Below are 24,110 nucleotides of genomic sequence, written 5' to 3' on the forward strand. Positions count from 1 at the left end.
GAATCATGCTTATTGAAACAGGCCTGTCAATGAGTTGGTGGGCAGAAGCATGTGACTTTGCAATAAAGGTTGAAAACCTACTATCAATGTCAAGACACCCAGGCAAAATTCCTGAGAAAGTATGATCACAGAAATGTCAGTCAGTTGGATACTCATGAGTGTGGGGGAGCCTGTGTTATATGAAACTTCCTAAGGTGAAGAGAGAGAGTAAATTGGCTCCACAAAGCTAAAAAGGATGTATAATCAGATTGGCAGGGCATGGAACATATCAAATCCTACTAGAAGGACCAGGGAACTATATCATTATATCATGTGATGTCATCTTTGAAGAGCTTATTCCTACTTGGATCCTGTCTCTTCAGAGAAAGATCATTGAGGACTTACTCAATAGTTCAGAGGCAACAGTCTGAATAGGCAATCCTCCTTCTTTTCTAAGACACCAATCCTATATTCCAACTCTCCAGAATTCAAATGACAATCCCACAGCATTGTTAGGCTTCCACTAACACTCACAAATCTCTAGCACCACTTCCACCAGAGTCCAATTCTAGATGCTGAGTCTGAGTCTGATTTTGATATAAAGTATGATGAGGATGATGAGATAAGCTATAAGGATTTCACAGAGAGGGTTGAAGGGTTGTGGCTAGTAGATATAGTCTGCTATTGTGGCAAGAGTATTTGCACCAGATAGTCAGAGAGTGTAGTAGGTGTATTAAACCTTAGCTCAAGACTGAGATACATCAGTGTGTACTACTGTCTTATATACTGTCTGAAGAACTCTATGCCCTATAGATGACTATTGTCTGCTTTCCATGGCCTCTGCTCATTGTCTGGGATAACAATGACTATGCTCTTGCTTTTGTTTGTTATTGTTGCTCTGCTATACCATTGCTATGGTGAGTTTTCCATATGCCACAGTTTCTATTATGTTCCAGATGTGGGACAGTGATAGTTACCACATTGTTCCTTGTCATCTTATTGTGCATCAATGAATAAAGTGTAGCCATGGTGTCATCATGTTTTCATCATCTTTTGTAAGGTTGGCCTGAGGTTGGAATTGGTAAGCATCTGCTTACTAAGCATTGGCAGGTCATGATTTAGAGGCAAAAATCATGACATTATCTCTCTCTCAAGGCAATTGTCCTTGATTGCTCAGAGCAGCCCAGGAAAGAGAGATCATGCTTCATTCTTGCCATTAATTTCAGTGGAGACATCATTGGTGCAGTTAAGAAAATGGGGTTGATCAACAAAGATTCCAGTAGCTAGGTTATCTTCCTCCTTCCATATAAATAGCTTTTTGCATTCAAAGAGGGTTCAGTCTTTTCTGAAGGGCAATCATCACATATGAATATAGTCTGACTTGTCAAACATTAGTCAATCCAATGAGGCAAAGTTGACAGCTGCCAGAGAATTTTGGTGTGTCTAATATTTGGTGATGAGGGTCTTTGCATGTGGAAGGTCTTTTTCCATATACCATTGGTTTTCCTCATTGCCATACCTCTTGAAATAGACTAAAAACCATCATTTTCTGTACCAAATCTTATCATCAAGAATGACATCAATTTTATATTTATCATCAACCGCTATAGGTTTAGGTGATGGTGGTTTCTGCTGATTAGGGAATTCAGCCTGTTGGAATAGTTTGAACAAGGCTTTATTAAAGACCAGATGGATTTTTCAAGTCTTCAAAATAGATAATTCATATGCTTCATCACCTACTTTCTTTGTGATCTTAAAAGGCCCTTCATATTTGTCATTCAGCTTTTTCATGGTCCTGTCTGTCTTTAGGTTTTTCATGTCTAGCATGACTTGATCTCCTGGTTGATACTCTTTTCTTGGTGCCCTTTTCTTGTCATATTGTTTCTTCATCAAGTCTGCTGCTTTTAGGAGTGCTTGTTCTGTCTCATCATGGATCTTCTTCATTCAGCAGCAAAATCTTTTGCTCAGGGTACTTGACTGTCTCTTTATGAGGGGTTCATTCCAGTGTTAGAGTGTACACCAGTGTTCACAAAGAATGGGCTAAAGCCTGTGGTGGAGTTTTCTCAGTTGTTGTAAGCAAATCCTGCTAAGAGAAGCCATTCTGCCTAGTCATTCTGCTGGTGATTGATGAATATTCACAAATATTTTTCAATCTCTTGATTGACCCTCTCTGTTTGTCTATCTGTTTGGGACTGGTATGCTGTCAATGAATTTCCAGTGATTCTGAGTAGCTTATACAGCTCTTTTATGAACTGTGAGATGAATTGTGGGTCTCAGTCTGAGATAATTTTGTCTGGAAGGCCATGGTGGGCATATACATGGTCTCAAAAAAGTCATGCTCACTCTTCTGCATTCAAACTTATATTAGTGGTGATAGAAATAAGTTCTTTAGAAAATCAATCCACAATGGCTAGGATAACATTATATCCTTTGGACTCAGAAAGAGGGCCTATCATATCTACCAAAATCACCTTCCATTTGTCTGAAGGGATCTCATTGTAGTGTAATGGTGTTGCTCACTTCTGAGTGCTAGCTTTAGTTTTTTGGCATATTTTGCACTCTTTGACATAGGCTTCTATCAATTTTTAAAGATTAGGCCACTAATAGTTCCAGGTGATCAGCTCCTGTGTTTTTGCAATCTCTGAGTGTCCTGCTGTTGGGTAGTCATAGCAGGTGGCTATGATTTCCCCTTGTAGCTTTTTGCTTACTGAGATGTACAATCAGTTGTGAAAATTGAGTACCCTCTCCTCAAGGGTCCACTCTTCCTCTTCATTGTCAATGGCCAACTGTACTGAGTCCTCTGTGAATTTCTTTTCCCTTTGCATTTTTTTCAAGATTTCAGAGGCAGTTGAAAAGATCATGGCATTCATATAGAACATTTCTGGCTTGAGTACTACCATTTCTTCATTATCCTTTTCTCTTTGGTCATGGTCTGCCCTTTGGCTGAGTAGGTCTGCATTTTTGTTGGCAGCATTCAGCTTATGATGGAGGCTAAAGTGATATTTGGCCAATTCTGTTACTCATTATGCTTATCATCAATTCAGTTTTTGTAGTTTTTTGAAATACTGGAGATTTTAGTGATTAGTCTATATTTTGAAATCATACTTGGCTCCCATCAAATAATAATGCCATTCATCCAAGGCTGTCATTATTGCAAGCAACTTGTCATAGATTTCATAATTTCATTCTGTGACAGAAAGTGCTTTTGACAGATATGTAATCAGTTTCCACCATCCCTTCTGTTCTTGGCTAAGAATGGCTCCTAGAGCCTCTTCAGATGCATCTGCTTTGATCTTAAACCTTCTATCATCAATGGGAATGGCCAGGATGGGATCTGAAAAAATCTAATGCTTGATTTCTTGGAATGCTTGTTTCTGGGCTTTTTTCCATTTTCACTCTGCCTTTCTGGTAAGCTTGGTTAGTGGCAAGGCCACTTGGCTATATCCTTCTATGAATCATTGATAGAAGTTAGCAAATCCTAGAAAAGATTGCAGTTCCTTCTTTTTGGCTAGCATGAGCCACTCTTATACTCCTGCTGTCTTTATAGGATCCATTCATAGTCTTCCTTCAGTGATAATAAGTTCTAGATATTCTGCTTCCAGGGTTTCAAACTCACATTTTTCTGGTTTTAAATATAATTTGTTTTATTGAAGAATTTGTAGTATCTGTGATACCACAGCTTGGTGCTCTTTAAGGGTCTTTGAGAAAATCATTATATCATCCAGATAAATGGTGACCTTCCCTTGCATAATAAGGTCTCAGAAAACATTATTCATCATGGTCTGAAAAGTTGCCAGAGAGTTGGTGAGTCCAAAGAACATCACCAGTGGCTCAAACAGTCTTCAGTTAGTTCAGAATGTGGCTTTCCATTCATCTCCTTCTTTGATTTGGATATTATTATATCTCCACCAGACATCCAGTTTGGTGAAGTATCTGGCTCCTGATAGTTTGTCTATGAGCTCAGAAATTAGTAAAAGTGGATACTGATTTTTAATAGTAAGGTCATTAAGTTTTCAATAATCTTAAACTAGTTGCAACTTCTCATCCTTCTTTTTTACAAAAAAGAAGGAGAAGGCTATAGAGACTTAGATATTTAGATTCTTCCACTGGTTAGGTTTTCATCCAGGAATTTGTCTGACTCTTCCTGTTTGACTCTTTCTAGTGGGTACACCTTGCAGTCCAGATTGGTGTTTGCTCCCAGTATCAGTTTAATAGCATGATCCTATAGTTTCTTTGGTGGTAGTTCATCAAAGTTTTCCTTGCTGAATATGTTGATAAAGTCTCTATACTATCTGAGAACCATTTCTTTGAAGGACTTCTTGGGCTTTTCTGCATATGCTTTAGTGGCTAACTCATTTGAAGTAGTGCCTGCTACTCAGATCTTTATGGCTGGTTGAGAGTCTACTATTAAGAATCAATCTTCCTCTTCTATTTCTTACCATATTATTTCTTCTGGTTCATCTTGGTCTGAGTAGACTCTCTCTCTGTCCTCTGATACAGGTGCATCCATTAAAAATGACTTCTCCTTCCTTCCAATTGTTAAGTCCAAGTGACACATGATCTAAAATACATAATAAACAGATGCTGTATTATATTCATATAGTCATGCCTGAATTCACTATTTGTGTTTATATAGTGTTGTGCTTCAAGACCTTGCAGTTGGCTCAAGATGAAATAATAAAGTATAAACTTTAGCTTGAAGCTGAGGTTATACAACAAGAGCTATTCTACTTATATACTAGCCATCTGTCAAGATATTAATATTACTACTAATTGTATCTGTTCAAGTCTGTGCTCTTGGTTCTTGAGCATCACTACTATCCACAAAAGAGTTGTTGTGTATTGTCAAGGAATGTCATCACATCAGAAGACAATAGTAGATTTGGCCTGTTGTGCTGACTAAGCCTGTCCCATAGTCCTAAGCACTAGCTTAAGTGCTCTGACTAAGCATAAATAGAGGTAAAAATGTAAAAAAGATGAAAAAATCATAATATTACTCTCTCCTTAGGATCATTGTTCTAATAGCTTAATTTAGAGATAATTCATAATCTTGTATGATGTTGTCAGTGTTCATGCTTTTTTTATTTACCTATTAGTTAGATTCAGAGCTGTAGCCCTTTTAACTAACAAGATAATTGACAGTTGTTATAGAGCTGCTATCTTATGTATGGATTTTCTAAAGTTGGTGGTTAAGAATTTGATTGATTTTGTATTGTTTATCATTATCCACTAGTTTCAGTGCAGGTGGTGGTGGTTCTTGATTGAGAAAGGTGAATGTAATGTAGGGTGATAGAAGTGATTCATTGAGGACATTATAAATCTTCCAGCTGACTGGAAGGTGGAGTTTGTAAGTGGAGGTGCTAATTTTGGTGAAAATAAGAAATGGCCCTATATATTTGTCAGCAAGTTTCTATTTAGGTTGAGAGAGGTGAAGATTGGTTGTATCCAACCAGACCTTGTCAGCAACATTATAGATATGTGTGAGAGCTCAGTGTTTATCATACTGCCATTTCATTGAGATAGCCACCTTTTCAAAAGCAGCATGAGTTTTGTTGTGGATAAAGGACATCATGTTTGTAAAGTCAAAAAATGCAGGAGTAGAAGTATGAGTGCATTTAATATGAGAGACATTAGAGTGTTGGCCATAATTAATGAAGAAAGGGGTTTTCTCCATTGCAGAGTGGATCTGATTATTGTGTTGGAAAGCAGCAAGAGTAAGCCATTCAATCCAGTTGTCCTGTTAATAATTGATGAAAAGATGAAGATACTTCTTGATCTCTTGATTGACACATTTCATTTGTCTATTTGTTTGTGGGTGATATGCCATAAAAGCATTGTGCTGAATGTTTAGGAGTCAGTACAAGTCATCAAGGAATTTTAAGATGAATTGTGGCTCTCAGTCCAAGATAACCACCTGAGATATACTGTATTTGATATTAACCTCATCATGGAGGATCTTGGTCCATTCTTCTGAGATCAATTCTATTGAGCACATGACTGGGATGATCACTTTTGAGAATCAGTTGATGATGACTATGATTGCATTATAACCATTACAATTTGGTAGTCCAATAATCATATCAACAGAAATATATGTTCATAGTGATTGCAGCACTTCATTTGGATAGAGTGGTGTGGCTCTTAGTTGAATCATTGACTTTCTCTTTTGATATGTTTCACACCCTTTCACATAGCACTTGATGTCTTAGCCCATCTTTGGCCACCAGTACTCTTAAAGTATGAGCTTTTTGATTTTTGTGATTTCTGGATGTCCTGCTATAGTATGATCATGGCATATGGCAATGATTTCTCCTTGGAGTTGTTGGTCTCATAGAATGTAAATCCACCTATTATAACAGATTAGTCCTCCTTCTTTCATCATTCTCCACTCATGGTTAAGTGATGGAACCACTCATTGATCTCATTTACTATTGTCCCTCATGGCATTCTTGATTCACTCATAGATCTCTTTCTCTATTAGCATTATTATTGTCTGAAAGTGTTTGGGTTCCAATAATACCATATCATCATTGTCATTTCCTCTCTGGTTATAATCAGCTTATTGGCTAAGCAGGTCTGCCTTTTTATTTACTGCTTCAGCCTTGTGATAGAGAGTGTAATTATACTCAGACAGCTCTGTTACCTATCTCACCTGTCATCAATTAAGTTTTTAGGGCTGTTGGAAGTACTAGAGGTTTTAGTGGTCAGTCTAGGCCTTGAGAGTTTGGACTGCCCCAATTAGATAGTACTTCCATTCCTTGAGGGTAAGCATTATGGCAAGAAGTTTCTTATCATAAATTTCATAGTTGCATTCCATAATCATCAGAGCTTTGGACAGGAAAGCTACTGGTCACCATTTCTCATCCTGCTCCTGAGAGAGTATGGCTCCAATCACTCCTTCATTTAAGTTGGCTTTGACCTGAAATCAGCCATCCTGAGTCAGGATGGCAAGAACTATATCTTCTGCAAGCTGTCATTTTAAATCATCAAACATATGTTGTTGGGAGGATCCTCATTTCCATGGGGCATTCTCTGTTAGCTGCATCATTGGTCAGACAATCTTGCTGTAATCTCAGATGAACCACTGGTAGAAATTCATGAAGCCTAAAAAGAACTGTAGTTTCTTTTTCTTCATTGGCACTGGCCCTTCTGTTATTCCAGCCATCTTTATCAGATCCATGCATATACTCTCTTCACTGATGATTACTCCCAAATACTCTGTCTCTAAAACTTTGAACTTGCACTCTTTCACCTTGAGGAATAACTTGTGTTTTCTCATTAGATTGAGCACTTGGTGGACTAATTGCTAATGTTCTTCACAGTCTTTGGACATGATGAGAATGTCATCCAAGTAAATTGTGACCTTTCTAATAGTGATGAGATCCTTGAAGATATTGTTTATTATCCACTGAAAAGTCATCAGTGAGTTTGTCAGTCTGAAGAACATTACTATAGGCTCAAACAGCTTTTGGTTTGTTCAGAATGCCACCTTCCATTCATCTTCCTCTTTGATCCTTATATTATTGTACCCTCATCTGATATCCAGTTTTGTGTAGTACTTTACTTCATGTAGTTTGTCTATGAGTTCAGAGATAAGTAGAAGAGGGTAATAATTCTTGATTGTCATTTTGTTCAATCTTCAATAGTCTTGCACTGGTCAGAGCTTGCCATCCTTTTTTTTGACAAAGAAAAATGGAGACACCATAGGAGACTTGAAAGGTCTCATTTGTCTGCTAGAGAGATTCTCATCTAGGAACTTGTTGAGTTCCTATTGTTTGAGATTACTAAGAGAGTATGTTTTACAGTCTAGGTTAGTGTTGGCATTGGGGATCAGCTTGATCACATGATCCTATGGCTTTGGTTCTGGGAATTTGTCAAAACTCTCTTTGGCAAATAAGTTTTGGTAATTCCTGGCCTATTCAGAGACCATCTCTTTGAAGGTCTTTTTTTTCCCTCCACATTGGCCTTTGCAGCCAGGTCATTGGCATGATGAATTGTGCAGATGTGCAATATCTGCTGTAAGTCCACAGCAAGAATAGTTTCACCATCTTCTATCTCCTCATTCCATCAGTCTTCTGAATCCTTATCTGGTAGCTCAAAGAGGATTTTTTGATATTGACAATATGTGAACATAATTTGACCAGTCTTCTAATTGATAAGCAGATTATAATGTATTAGCCAGTCATGCTCTAGAAATACTTCTTTTGTTCCTAGTTTGGTCATGGCCAGATCAATTTATTCTGAGTGATTGCCAATAGTCAACTGCAGTTCAACAAATTCAGTTATCAAGCCAGCTTGGTTCTTGGTGCTGTTTGCATTATAGACCAGTATAGGGGCTGCTGTTGCTCTAGTGGAGAGCTTGTGCTTATCAACAAAAGCTCAGTTAATAGAACTCTCCATGCAGCTGCTGTCAATTAGAGCTGTCACTGCATACATGGATCAGTTTGTGAGAGTTTTAATTTGGGCCTTCATAGTTAGATCCTACTCTGGGATCTTGGCTCATCAGATGTATCTCCTAGGGCCCTAAAGTTTGTTGAGCCATTCTGGAGCTCAACATCTTTTGGCCACCCTTATTCCTTCATCCATTTCATCAATTACTTTTTTGGCTCACATCTTATGTACTCAGGTTTTGAGTACAGCCTTCACTTCTTTCTCTGTCTTCACATCTTTGATAGCCCTTCAGGTCTATTCAGTGTTGAATAGTTTGATCCATCCAATAGGGGCCTCTCCCTTTGTTTGACTTGTAGGTGATTGAGTTTTTAGTGTTGGTGATTCTTTCAGTATGCATTTGATAGTCAGGGATTGGAGTATATTTGAATGCATGCATAATTTAGATATAGTGGTACCTACAAAAGTACTATTAGTCTGTTCTGCAGCTATCATTGGCACACTGGTAAGTCCTTTGGCTGACCCAGTGGAATTGCTCACTGGTCAGCCTCATCTTTTACCTTCTCTATCTTTATATCTTTGCCAAGTTCTTCTTCTTTCTAGAGTTCAGTGATCTGTGCTCATATATCTTTGTAGATTCATTTCTTTTTTGAGCAGTCCTGTGATATATGCCTCTTCTGTCTGCAGTTAAAGCACTTCTCTTCTTTCTTTAGCCAATCTATATCCATCAGCTTTCCACTTCTAGTGTATATCATTCTGGTCTCAGTCTTCTGAGTCCTATAGGAGAGAGTGCTGGTTGATGAAGTACCTATCTTGGTATTGCTGGTTTGACTGTCTAGCTTTAAGTTCTGTAGCTGATTCAGTTTGTGATATTCTTATAAGTTCAACTGCTATACTTTCTGGCACTGCTATTTCTTGTATATCTCAATGACTTGTTCCTTCTATGCATCATACCCCTTTGGGATATTTATCCCATATCTGACACTATTTTGATATACAAAGGCAATACTCCTTGTTTGAGGGCTTTGACCATCCACCCATTATCAGCTATATCATTGTGTATTCCAGCAAGTTTCATGAGTCATTCCAGCTTATTGAAGTATTTGGTGGCTGGTTTATCATCTATCTTGTATTTCTTGATCTTCAATTTGTATACTTCTTGTACAGCAGGATCAATGAATTTATCATTGAGCATCTGCTTGAAGACTGGCCAGAATGGCAATCAGTGGTGCTGCCTGATAGTAGAGTAAAAGTTTGGGGAGATGAGGATCCACTATGTTTTGGCTTTATCCTCAAGATAGAATGAGATAAAGATGACCTTATTCATATTGGTTCTGAGGTAAGTGATATAGACTTTGAAGTATTGCTTGCAGTCTATCAAAAACTGATCAATGTCATCTGATGTGCCTTTGAAGAGGCAGGGCTTTCAGAGTAGATCAGGTTTGCATTAGAGGACAACTGCATTTTCTGGCAGTGCTCCCATCAGGTTCAGCCATTGGTCAAAAGATGGTTATCACTATTTGACTGATGGAGCAGAGAATGAATAAAGAGAATTATCATCAGTGACAAGACTTCCCATCAGTTCTGCTTCTTTGTATATAATCACCTCATTTTATATAATAAACCCTAATCATATTGCTTCAGGGTCATCTTTGACAGGATCCTTCTCACTTCCTTTGGCTTCATCAGATGGTGGTTGTCCACCAAAGAGTCAGCTTTCTTGGCCAGTCCAGGGATTTTAGGATTCTGTGTTCTGAGTCATCAGCCAAGGTTAGCTATAGGTGAGCCAAGTTGCTGTAGTTTGGGTTGAGGATGTGGAGTATAAATACCAGCTGCTAGCAGTTCAGATACAGGGTGCTATATAAATAGCTTGCTTCAGGATTATCAAAGAGGTCTATTGCATTGGCTGGATATCATACTTTGACTGATATGCTAGAAGTTTGCTGAGCTGGTCTTCCAGAGGTCTCTTGTTATAATTTGAAATAGCATATTTAGTGATGGAAGATTGTAAGATATCTTGCCATTCTACATCATCTGCATAAATATACTTCTGTCCCAGATTTGATGCTAGCCATTTAGCATCTTGCTATAGAAATGCTGTACCCTCCTGATACAGTTTCAAAAACACCTTCTCTTTGTTCTGCTGGATTTCTTCTTCTAGTGCTTCTTCATCTGTCTCTTCTTTTGCATATTCTATAAATTTTTGTTATTCAAGAGAAACATCCCTATCACTCTTCTTGTTGCTCTCCTCAATCTTGATCTCATTATCCTCCTTGCTCTTTCTGTCCTTGATGAGGAAGCTGTTGGACTGGTCATAGATAGATGAGGTGGAGGCTTTGATAGTTGCCAGAGAGCTGGTCATCATTCTTTGTACTTAGTCTGGTCTTATTAATGTTGGTTCAAGAAGGAGACTGCTTGAGAGATTGGCCACTGCATATTCTCTGCTTCTCCAGTTCTCAGCAATATTGGTGGAAGTTTCAATAATATCTGGGGTTAAGGAAGAGTGCTACAATCCTTTCTCCCAGGAACCTCCAGAGGCTGTGGTCAGAGATGTGAGTGTTGAGAGGGACTCAAAGCCTATAGGCATCAAGTACAGACTTAGAGTGGAAGAGAATGGTATTAGTGTTGATGATGCTGGAAGTTCTAGGATGAGAAGGATATGTGGTGTGTTGGGCAGCCTCACTAGGAGTGATGGCTTTTGCTGACCTTTCCTAGAGGTCAGTTTCTATTGGTGTGCTAGGCTCTCAGAAGGAGAAGCTCATAGATTCTGTTTGGAGGCCATACTAGGTTAGAGAACCAGATCTCCAGGTAGTGGCCTTAAGTTTGCATTATTGTCATCTAAACTGGTGGTTGTACTGGCTTTCTTCATACTCACAACTGGCTCTGAGCTGCTGCAAACTCAGTGGCATCTCAGGCTCATTCTTCTGCTTCTGCCCTGGCCCACTCTGCTTGAGTGGTGGTGGTATAGTAATCATCAGGTGGTTCTTCTGGATTATAGTTTTGTGGACTTTCTCTTGGACTGAGCTGAGTGTGAAGCTCTCTACTTGGATTGACTTGGGCTATAAGCTTTTCTTCTCATTGCTCTAGAGAGTTCTCATCATTTGACCAGAGCTCAATAACTCTATGACTGCTATAGTTGGTATGGACTGATGAGGCTGGGCTTCTGGCTGGCATGGTGTAGAGGAAGTCATGGTTCAAGTTTGGAGATGCATGTTAGGGTCTAGGAGCCACCCTAGTGGCATCAAGAGAGTCCTGAACACAGTCTCCAATCCTATATTCTGGTGGAGCAGTGGAAGGATCAGGAGATGGCTTGTTATTAAAGAAGTCACTGGGAAGGTCCTTGTCTTTGTGGTCTGAGACTACAGGGAGATGTGGCAGAATCTACAGGTTCCTGAATCCTGTGTTTATATAGTGGTTGTTTCAGCTATTTGTTCTTTGAGAAAGATAGGTGTGTCTCTCTTCTTCTGGATCATTCCTCATATCTGAGCTGCTAGGCTGGATTTCTGATATAGTTCTGATCTGGAGCTGAAAGGAGACTCAAGCAGAGAGAGAGATGTCATGGAAGGGAAGGTCTGACATAATATTACAAAGGATTTGCTGTATCTGCTGAAAAGCTTGATAGTGCCTGACTATTCAAGCAGTTACTGATTGACATCTTTGACAAAGTTGGATGATGGCAAGCAAGTCTAGAAGTATTTCAATAATGAAAGCTAAAAGCTTAAAGATGTTGTTGGTAAGATCAGAGGTTGTAGATAATGATAGTGGCATTTAGTTTTCCTTGTGCTTATTGTGTATAAGAAAAGAAAAGTGTAAGCTTTGAGCTAATTGTTAAGCCCAAGCAACATGTGATCTAAAACATGTGATAAACAGATGCTGTATTGTATTTGTACAGTCACATCTGAATTCACTATTTGTATTTGTGTGGTGTTATGCTTTAAGGCCTTGCAATTAGCTTGAGGTAGAATAGTGAAGTATAAACTTTAGCTTGAAGCTGAAGTTATACAGTGAGAGCCACTCTACTTATATACTAGCCATCTATCAAGGTATTAATGCTACTACTAATTGTATCAGTCCAAGCCTTTCTGCTTTTGATCCTTGAGCATCACTATCAATGTCTATAAAAGAGTTGTTGTGCATCATCAAGGGATGTCATCATGTCAGAAAACAATAGTGAATTCAGCCTGTTATACTGATTAAGCCTGTCTCACAGTTCTAAGTGCTGGCTTAAGTATTCTGACTAGGCATAAATAGGGGTAAAATATAAAAAAGATGAAAAAATCATAACACCAATCTATCCATGGGTTATACTTCTAAAGCCAGTCATGTTCTAAGAATACTTTTTGGTTGTGAAGATGAATTACAGCAAAGTCTATTTGCTTGATATGCTTATTTTCAGTAGTCATTCATAGTGTTAAGCCCAAATTCCATATGACTAGTGACATGTGATAAACTGACAGAACCTCACACTTTGGGTTATACTGTCAGAGTCCACTTATGTGTGACTAGTGTTGTGTAGTCAAGGCATTTGCAGTTTGCTTGAGATAAGATGGTGAAGATAAAACTTTAGCTCGAAGCTGGGGTATTACAGTGAGAGCTACACTACTTAAATACTGTTCTGTTATCGTGCTATAAATAAATATTCACAAAAGATATTGTCTGTCATAGAGCTGTTACCCCTGCTGTTGCCAGGCTCTCCACAAAGGCTGTTGTCTGGTGGGCTGTTGTCATTGCTGTTACTGCTGTTTAGTGACAAAAGGAGTATTGTCTCTCCCTTCACAGCATACAGTCATATGATAAGACAATGACTGACTGGGTTGCTGAGCTAAGCATTCCCACAGTTCTAAGCACTAGTCTAAGTGCCCTGACTAAGCAAAGATAGGAGTCATTTCTGAAGGAAAAGAAAAGAAAATAGGAAAAATCATAACATTACCCCCTCCTTAAGACCATCATCCCGATGGTCAAGTTAGAGTAAGTCTGTCCTGCCAGAAGGAGGTGGTTGATCTGCTGGACCTCTCATCATTTCAGTGGCAGGCTTCAAATGAGTCGAAGGGGTGGTACATTGCTCTTTGCTGTATGTCCTCACTATTTCTGGCTCGTCTGTCACAGGATCATCTTCATCATCCTCTTTAACATGTTCTCTGCTGTCGGCAGGTTGGTTGATATATATCTGGCTAGATATCATCTCTCTTCCTGTTGTCACCGCATCTGTTTTTGCAGATATAATATTGAACATGACCCCCTTCACATCTATTTTATTGATTCTGTGCTCATAGTCCTGAATTGCATCTTTCGCATTTATGTGTTTTTTGTTGACCCATTGATTTGATTCTGGTCTGTATCCCTTCCAGCTGACTAAATAGTCAATGGTTGTTGTCATGCCTCTGCCTCATGCTTTAACCCTTCAGGTTCTGTGATTTAGAACTTCATCAATTTTATAGTGTTCTTTGTCATCGATAAGGTCTGGTGGCAGTAGAGGTGGTTGTTCTTGGTTTGAGAATGCTGGTACCACATATAGTGTCAATAATATTTCATTAAAAACATTATGAATTTTCCAGGTGGCAGGAATCTGCAACCTGTATATGGAGTTTCCAATTTTATGTAGGACTTTGAATAGTCCTGTTCGTTTGTCTGCAAGTTTCCATTTTGGTCTTAGTAAGTGCAGATTTATCATATCCAACCAGACCTTGTCATTGGTTGAATATTGATGTGCTGCCTATTGGTGTTTGTTATACTGTTTCTGCATAGTTAAAGCAGCCTTTTCGAGGGCTGTCTTGGTCTCCTCATGGATCTTTGCCATCATCGCTGCAAAGTCTGTCGATGCCGGTGTTATTGTGTGAGCCCATCCTGTTTGTGCAACTGGTGGGTTCCATCCATAGTTCACAAAGAATGGGGTTTTGCCCATTGCTGAGTGGATTCTGTTGTTGTGTTGGAATGCTGCTAGTGCTAGCCATTCCATCCAGTCATCCTGTTGATAATTGATGAAAAGTCTTAAGTACTTTTCAATTTTCTGGTTGGCCCATTCCATTTGGCCATCCGTCTGTGGATGATATGCCGTTGAGGCATTCTTCTTGATGTTGAGGAGTTGGTATAAATCATCTAAGAATTTGGAGATGAATTGTGGTCCTCTGTCTGAAATCACTATCTGAGGCATGCCATATTTTGCATAAACCTCATCCCATAGTATCTTTGCTCATCTCTTGGATGTCAATTCTATTGAGCAGGTGATCAGAATGATTGCCTTCAAGAAGCAATCGACTATGACAATCATAGCATCATAGCCATCACTTTCGGGTAGTCTGGTTATCATATCCACTGAGATGTGGGTCCATGGTGACAAAGGGACTTCATTCAGGTGGAGTGGGGCTGCTCTGGGTTGTGTTGAAGTCTTGCCTCATTGGCAAACCTTGCAAGCCTTGATATATCGGGTGATATTATGGTCTATTTTTTGGCCACCAGTACTCTTTCAAGACCAATTCCTTCGTTTTAGTGGTCCCAGAATGTCCAGCAGTCACGTGATCATGACAGGTGGCAATAATGTCACCTCATAGTCTTTGATCCCTTGGGATATAGATTCGCCCATCATAGCAAATCAATCCTCCTTCTTTTTTCAGCTCTCGCTCATGATTCAATAATGGGGCAGTTCTCTGATCCCACTTGTGGGGATCCCGAGTAGCACTTTTAATGCATTCATGCATCTCTTCTTCTGTTGGCATGATCATTGCTTGGAAGTGTTCCAGTCGTAATAGTATGACCTCCTTGTTGTTATTTTCTCCCTAGTCATGATCTGCTCTGCAGCTGAGGAAATCGGCCTTTTTGTTTGCTACCCCAGCCTTATGGTGCAGCATGTAGTCATACTCTGATAGTTCTGTGACTCATCTGGCTTGTCGGCGATTGAGTTTCTGCGGTTGTCAGAAGTATCGAAGATTTTGATAATCCATCCAGATTTCAAAGGTCTGCTTGGCTCCAATGAAATAATGCTGCCACTTGGCAAAGGTGAGCATTATAGCGAGGAGTTCTTTATCGTAGATCTCATAGTTGCACTCCATTACAGTGAGTGCTTTTGACATAAAAGCGACTGGTCACCATTTGCCATCTTGTTCTTGTGACAGTATGGCTCTGATTGCACCTTCGCTAGAGTTAGCTTCCACTCAGAATCTTCCATCTTGGCTTGGTATGGCCAAAATGACATCTTCAGCTAATCAGTATTTAAGTTTGTCGAACGCCACCTGTTGGGAAATTCCTCAAGTCTATGGGGAATTTCCAGTTAATTGCATCATGGGTTGCACTATTTTGCTGTAATCTCAGATAAACCACCGGTAAAAGTTGGTGAACCCAAGAAATGATTGCAGTTCCTTCTTCTTTGTTGGTTCCAGCCATTTGGTTACTCCTGTGACCTTGATGGGATTCATTCTGATGCTTCCTTCACTGATAATGACTCTGAGGTATTCCATTTCCAATACCTCAAATTCACATTTTTCAGCCTTGAGGAATAGTCAATGCTTCCTCATCAAGGATAGTACCTGTCATACTATCCTTCGGTGTTCTTCCTTGGTTTTGGACATAATGAGTATGTCGTCCAAGTAGATTGTGACCTTTCCCATAGCAATGAGATCTTTGAAGATGTCATTCATCATCCATTGGAAGGTGGCCAGTGAGTTAGTTAGTCTGAAGAACATAACCATTGGTTCAAACAACCTACAGTTAGTTCGAAAAGTGGCCTTCCATTCATCGCCCTTTTTGATACATACATTATTGTATCCCCATCGAACATCCAGTTTAGTGTAATATTTGGCACCCCGGAGTTTATCTATTAACTCTGCAATCAATGGAAGTGGATAACGGTTTTTGATCATCATCTCATTGAGCTTCTGATAGTCTTGTACTGGTCAGAGTTTCCCATCCTTCTTTTTAATGAAAAGGAAGGAGGATGCTATTGGTGATTTTGATGGCCAGATCCTTCCACTAGATAAGTTTTCTTCTAAAAACTTGTCCAGTTCTTGTTGTTCGTTATTGCCCAGTGGATAACACTTGCAATCCAGGTTGGCATTAGCATTAGGGATTAGTTTGATGGTATGGTCCCAGGGTTTTGCATCGGGTAGTTTGTCGAAACTTTCTTTTTCAAATAAATCCTGATAGTCATGTGCCTATTCAGATACCATTTTTTCGAATGTTCTTTCCCCTTTTCTGGCATTAACCTTTGCTGCTAGATCATTAGCATGGTGTACTGCCCAGATGCTAATAGCCCTTTGTATGTCAATGGTGAGAATAGTTTCTCCGTCTTCCATCTCTTCATCTGGTAGTTCAAATGGAATCTTCCAGCAGTGACATCAAGCAAAGATGATGCATCCAGTTTTCCAATTGATCAGCAGATTGTGTCTGATTAGCCAATCATGACCAAAGAATATTTCTTTTGTTCCTAGATCAGTTACTGCTAAATCAATTCATTTCAAGTGATCACTGATGGTGAGCCTAAGCTCTACATATTTGGTGATCGATCCAGCTTGGTTCCTTGTCCTGTCTGTGTTATAGACTGGGATAAGTGCCACTGTTGCCCGAGTGGGCAATTGATGCTTGTCGACAAAAGCTTGATTGATGCTACTTCCTGTGCAGCCACTGTTGATCAGAGCAGTGACTGCATGGGTTGATCGGAATGTTAATATCTTGATCTGTGCTTTGGCTAATAAGTCTTTTCCTGGGGAGCTAGCTCGTCAGATGAATTTTCATGGTCCATGCAATTCATCAAGCCATTCCAAAGCTTGACATCGTTCTGCAGCTTGCATTCCTGTGATCATTTTGTCGATCACTTCCTCGATTTGGGTCTTATGAACCCAGTTCTTGAGTACGGCTTTTGCTGCTGCTTCGTCCTTATCATTTTTGATGGCTCACCAAGTCCATTCGGTGTTGAATGGCTTTAGCCAACCTGTGGGGTTCTCTATCCCTGTTTGGCCTAAAGGCAATTGAGTCTGTTTTACCTTTTTAGCTTGAGAAATTGTCGATGATGATGCATCTTTGAGGCTCTCTGTCCCTCTTTAGCCCTTTGTTGGCATTTGAGTTGTTAGAGTCAGTTCCTTAGGCGATTCTGAATGGTGGATAATCGGGTCAAGTATATTCAAATGCATGCATAATTTAGACATAGAGGGTGGTACTACAGAAGATAAAATGTTAGTCTGTCCAGCAGTCTGTGACCCATTATCTGCTTGGTTGGCCGAGTCAGTGGAATTGCTCACTGCTTGGCCTTGCCTTTTCCCTCCTCGGGCTTGTCATCTCATCCAAGGTCTTTATCTTCCTTCATTAATTCAGCAATCTGCATCCGAATGTCTTCTTGCATGTATTTGCTCTTCTTCTCTGGGCAATTTCATGCCATGTGGCCTGGTTGGCCACAATTAAAGCATAATATGTGCACCTTCAGATCGAGAGGCGACATTGGATCCAGAGGCTCCCCCTCAGAGGGACCAACCCAATCTGTCAGAGGTCCCAGAAAGGAATGTAAGGACCCATCATTGGCAACAGGACTTCTCGGTGTTGGCAGTCCTTCTCTTCGTATGATCCACCCATCTTTGATGGTCCACCCCTGTGCCATTGCTTCAGGATCGTCCTTCTTTGAATTGGTAGGAACTGATTCAGTTCCTTCAGCTTCGTCAGACAGTGGCTGCCCTCCCAATAGTTGGCTGCCTGTGCCAGTCCAGAGATTTGGGTGATAGGTTCTCAGCTGTCTATAGGATTGGGCTAGCCAAGATGCCATGTTGCAGACAGCTGATGTGGCAAGCAAGTATCTTGATATCACCATTCAGATTGAGAATGCTATGTATGCTGTCTTGGGCAGCATCACGCTTGGGGTCCATAGCATTGGTGCCTCCCGTTTGCCAAACCTTGGTCAATATAGTGGCATTGCCATCATCTGATAATGTAAAAAGCACTGATTGAAATTAAAAATAGCACATTCAGTCATGGCATACTGTAAAATCTCTTTCTGCTTGATGGGATCAGTGGTGGTATATCTTCATCCTAGGGATGATCATAGCCAGTGATCATCCCTCCATAATTCAGCTATCTGCTCTTGGTATAACTGAATAAATTCTTCTTCCTGTGCCTCTTGTTCCTGTTGTTTCTTCTCCTGTTCTTGGCATGTGGTCATGCTGATGATACTTCCCCACTCAAGGATGGGGTCCACCACCTGGCTGCCTTGGTTCTCTTCTTCGGCCTCATTGTCTCCTTCAGCCCCTCTGTCGGTGGTCCCCTTGAGGAGGGAACTGCCTTGCTGGCCAAAGGTTTCTGAGGCAAGTGGATTGGGGCTAAATGCTTGACTCAGCATCATTGGGTCCAGGTTGAGGAGCAGGCTCCCAGTCAGGCTGCTCTTCTTCTTCCTCTGCTGGCAGTGCCACTGCTCTGTGATACTAGCAGAAGTTTCTATAGAACTGGAGACAAAGGAAGAGGTTAGCAATTAGCCCATCGAGGACCCTTTTGAGATCTCCAGTAAGGTCAATATACTCATCGTCACCCCTGATTGTTCTCCAGTCTAATGGTATCCTATTTCCCTGGACAGAGATATCATCAGTTTTGGCAATGGTGTCTGTCTCATATGATAATGGGCAGTCATCGTCAAGGAGTGTCAGCTCCCCGCAGTGGTAGTCGTTGGCATAGATGACTCTGGCAATTGCCCTGGTCCAAGGGTTGGGCTCACTAGTGGGAGTGGCAGGTTCTCAGAATGGAGAGTTGGCAGTGCTGATTGTAGTAGTACTGACTGGGGTATTAGTACATTGGAAGCTCTCAGAGGTCCTGGTCCTGTTTTGGACCTGAAGATACTGCCTGTGGGGAGTATGCTGGGGACTAGTCTGGTGGTCAGTCCATATCTGTCTTTTGAGGAACTCGGCAAGAGATCAGGAGGTTGGTTGTATTGGGTTTGGTACCACTGGATCATGTCTTGATAGGCATGAAGCTCCTTCTTGTTCCTGTTCCAGTCTACTGGCCACTCTTGATGCTGCTTGCCAGTATCAGACCTCATCCCTGTTGGTATCATCAAAGAAGGGGTCAGGACTACTGACCCTCATTCTCCTTCCACTGTCTCTTGTTGATGAGGCATGTCAGGGTTGATGCCTGTCAGTACTTCTAGTGCTTGGAGCCATCTAAATGGCATCCAAGGAGTCTCTAGCCCAGCACTCAATTCCAGACTGGGCAACGGTGGTTCTTGACACAGAGATGCTGTGCTCAGGGGAGGGGATGGAGGTATTGGGTCAGGGTCATCAAAACCTTGTAGCCCAAGGGTTTCCAGGGTCTTGGATGATTGCCGACAGGGGTCTTGGGAGGTACTCATGTCGCCACTGCTACTGCTCCTCTTCCCTAGCATATTCTTCAGTCAAGCCCCCAGGCTCGTCTTCTGTTTCTTTAGGGTGTCAAATGGAGTTTTGGACAGAGAGAGGGATGTCATAGAGAGAGAGATCAGATGTGACATTTCGGAGGATTGTATGGATATGCTGAAACTCTTGGTAGTATTGAATAGCCTAGGCAGTAATAGATTGGCATCCATGGCACAGCTGTATGATCATCAATAAACTGATCAGTGTTCTGATGATAGAAGCCAAGAGTTCGAAGAACTCATGAGTAAAGTTCGGATCAGATGGATTTAGAGCAGAGAGCATTCAGTTTCTCAGCATGGTTGGGCCTGAGAAAGGGAAGCAAGAAGCTTCAAGCTAATTGTTAAGCCCAAATTCCATGTGACTAGTGACATGTGATAAACTGACAGAACCTCACACTTCAGGTTATACTGTCAGAGTCCACTTGTGTGTGACTAGTGTTGTGTAGTCAAGGCATTTGCAGTTCACTTGAGATAAGATGGTGAAGATAAAACTTTAGCTTGAAGCTGGGGTATTACAGCAAGAGCTATGCTACTTAAATACTGTTCTGTTATCGTGCTATAAATAAATGTTCACAAAAGATATTGTCTGTTGTAGAGCTGTTACCCCTGCTATTGCCAGGCTCTCCACAAAGGCTGTTGTCTGGTGAGCTGTTGTCATTGCTATTACTGCTGTTTAGTGACAAAAGGAGTATTGTCTCTCCCTTCACAGCGCACAGCTGTACGATAAGACAATGACTGACTGGGTTGCTGAGCTAAGCGTTCCCATGGTCCTAAGCACTGGCCTAAGCACCCTGACTAAGCAGAGATAGGGGTCATTTCTGAAGGAAAAGAAAAGAAAATAGGAAAAATCATAACACATAGTTTATAGTACTCTGATATGGACCCTCTATTATTGAGGGTTCTATCTGCATTATACACTGGAATAGGTCTAGGAATTTTTTGAGTATTGCACCTATTTTATCAGATAAAGTCATTATCTATGGAACTTTTCATGCACTGACAGTTTCATCCTCACCTTTTCCTCTTTGTATGTACTTTTTCCCTTGTACTTCTTTTAGCACTCACAGTGCTTCATCTTCTTCTATACTTCAGAGTATATTAATCAGGTTCTGATCAGCTTCAGCCTGCAGTTTCAGATATACTCATCCTTTCAGCATGGCTAAGGTAATTGAGTTTGAAGGTTCTTTTATAGCCTGTAGTATCCAGACAGCTGTGCCTGGCTTTCTCTATCCTGTTACTGTCTTTGGTTCAGAGTGCTTTTCTCTTAGATACTCCACTGTCTGCTCAGACTGGGACTTTCCTATAGAGGCTCTGCACTGAATGGCTAATTCTATCCTTGGTTCTAGTGGCAATATATGTGGTTTAGATTCTGCTTTCTCCTGTACTTTTTCTTCAGTTTTTGGCAGAATAATGAAATGCATCTTATAGGGTATCACTTGCCCAATTCAGCTCTCAAGAGTATTTGAGTCTTTTTACATACTTTTTTTCTTTTTGAGCAGTGAATATTTATTACCAGTTCCTACAGAGAATGTCTTAGTACTGGTAGGTATAATATCTGGTTTAGAATATACTATTTCAATATCATCTGCTTTAGTCAAGAAAATGTTGAAAACTCATCTATTGAGGGGTTACTTATTAAAATCCCTCTGGGATTTGGTTTCTCTCTTCTTTTGCTTCTTCTCCTCAATAGCTCAGTCCAGTTCCTCCTGGGCTTTTCATCTGGCCATTTCTTCTTGGTACATCTGACTTAGCTGCTTTTATTCTTTATTTGAGAATTTCATTTCCCAAATGTTGCATGAGATAAGAGGCTGACTGCTTGATGCAGTGTTTGAGGCAGATCTTTGAGGCTCATGACCAAGAGTGTTGACTTAATAATTGTAGTCCATCTGCAAAATCCTTCTTTTTCACTTGTTATAAGTGGAGGAAAAATCATTGTCTCCATAGGCAATAGTGTTGCAGAGATTGGGTCAGACTGCATTCTCAATCTGCTTTAACATAACTTCATGATCACATATCTTTCCAGCCTGATATGCTAACTCTTCAAATTCTTGAAAGAATTTCTTAGCATCAGTGAAGTTGACCTGTTGTAAGACCTACCACTTGGCTGCATGAACCTTTTATTCTGCATCTAGCTTGAATTATCATTGTACAGCTTCTTTGAATCATGAGTAGGAGAGATACCTCCACTATATTGTAGTTGGATCATAAAAGTACTGTTCTTGTAGGCTCCACCACTCTTGTGTAGCATCTTCAAATCAGGTTATACAGAATATTACTTGGTGAGGGCTGAACCTAGTGAAGCTCATAGAGAAGTAGGTGCTGTACATCTCAAAATATACCTTATATTGTTGGAAAAAGTGTTCAAGTCCAAGCTTTCTCCTTTGAATAGTACTAGCTCATAGGCTATAGTCAGCTTTAAATTTCCCCAGGGCTCTATAGTTTCAGGCTCTCATGGAGATGGAGTGTCAGATGGCAGTGGCAGTGGCATTGGTGGTAGGGCTGGCTTTTTGGGCCTAAGTAAGGACCATAGTCTCTGGTCATACCAAAGATGATCTGATGGGTCTTCAGAGGGCAGAGAAAATAGTACTGCCAGCTCTTTCCTTTTTTTCTTTTGCTAGAGAGTGCTGATAGAGCTGGAGGTCTGACATTCTTGGATCTTGCTCTAGCAAATAGACAGATGAGTGCAGCTGAGACTTACTGAGGAGTCTGCCAGAAAGGGTTTTAGCTTCTCCAACTGCTTAGGCTACTTTCTGCTGATAGTGGTTGTTTGGGCACTGTTACGCGCATGCCGCTGGCCTCCGTGTCACCTCAACCAACCACGAATTCTATCACGCTACCCACCGGACTCCAGCCACTTCCCATTACCTACTAATTTCATTTCACCATTATCATTTCACATCTGTATTTCATATTGTAATACCTAGACTCCGAACTCGGTAGCGAATATTCACACCGGAACCCAATGGAACCCGACTCGGAATTAGCTACCATTAGTATATAAAGCCATGTATATCACTGTAACTACTCAGTTCGAATATCAACTTGGATAAGCCATCTACACTTCATACTCACTCCTCCCTATCTCATCCGTTGGATTCCGCTCCGAAGGATACTCCTGTTCACTTCTCTGACAGAACTCTGTTCTGTCCATCCAGATCCTTGGGCCCCGACTCAAGGGTGACGTTGCCAATAGCTTCGTCAACGCCCACGCACTCCGCCGGACTCCATGCATGCACTCAAGCCCACTCGATTGGCACGTTCCTAACAGTATATTCAAACTCAAACCCTTGAGTCGAAAATTTTATCATGTCCAGCACATTTACCGAACCCACAGAGACCGATCCTGAACAAAGGCAGCCCACCCATCCAAACATGTTTTCCATGGAAGACATCCCGGCATCTGCCTCAAAGGAACAACCAGGCCTGTTCGGATCAGCCTCCAGTGGGGGACAACCTTCCCGTAGGGAAACCTACAATCACTCTAGCTTCACTGCCCACCAACCTAATTACGATGATTCCCCTAACCCTTTCGACGCCACCAGCATCCCAACCAACGGGGCCCGACAGGCCAGCCTGATGTATGGCGCCCGAACCGACCCCCCAATAGACCCCTTATCCCTGGGCAACAACCATGAGAATCCAGACAGCCCAGACTCAGAGGGCAGAGATGAAGACACCCCTACTCATACTCCCATCCGACGGGAACCGGCTGGCAATCCACCAAACCCTTTCCCAGGTGGACCAGGAGGTCCAGGGGAACCAGGAGGTCCAGATGGTCCCAATGGCCCAGGCAGTGCCGACGGCCCCACAGGAAGTAACAATCCAAACCAGCAGGACATGTTCCTAGAATTCATGAACCTGTTACGAGGAGTCTCCGCCTCCCTCAACAACCCTAAACCAGCCACTGTCCATACCAAGGTCAAGGAATCAGAACTATTTGATGGCTCTGACCCTCGCAAACTAAAGGCTTTCATTGTCTCCCTTCAGTTGAACTTCAACGACAGACCTACCACGTTTGCAACAGATGCTAACAAGGTTAACTACGCCATTTCATTCCTGGCCAGCACCGCGCTCAACTGGTTCGAACCAGACATTCTTAACCCCAATCCGTGGAATCCACCAGCCTGGCAATTCTCCTACGCAGCCTTCTTAGATGAGCTTCATAGCAACTTCGGCCCCTTTGATGCTATCAGAGATGCTGAAGATGCATTAGAACACCTTCGGATGCACGATGGTGATCGGATCATGAAGTATATGGTCCAATTCAACCAGTATGCTTCACAAATTGGGTATGGAGATAACTCTCTCCGCCATGCCTTTTACCGTGGCCTCTGCACCCGTATCAAGGATGACATGGCATACCATGGGAAGCCAAACAACCTTCATGATA

Source organism: Guyanagaster necrorhizus, assembly GCF_019112545.1.
Source record: "Guyanagaster necrorhizus MCA 3950 unplaced genomic scaffold BT62scaffold_10, whole genome shotgun sequence".
NCBI classification, from domain to species: domain Eukaryota; kingdom Fungi; phylum Basidiomycota; class Agaricomycetes; order Agaricales; family Physalacriaceae; genus Guyanagaster; species Guyanagaster necrorhizus.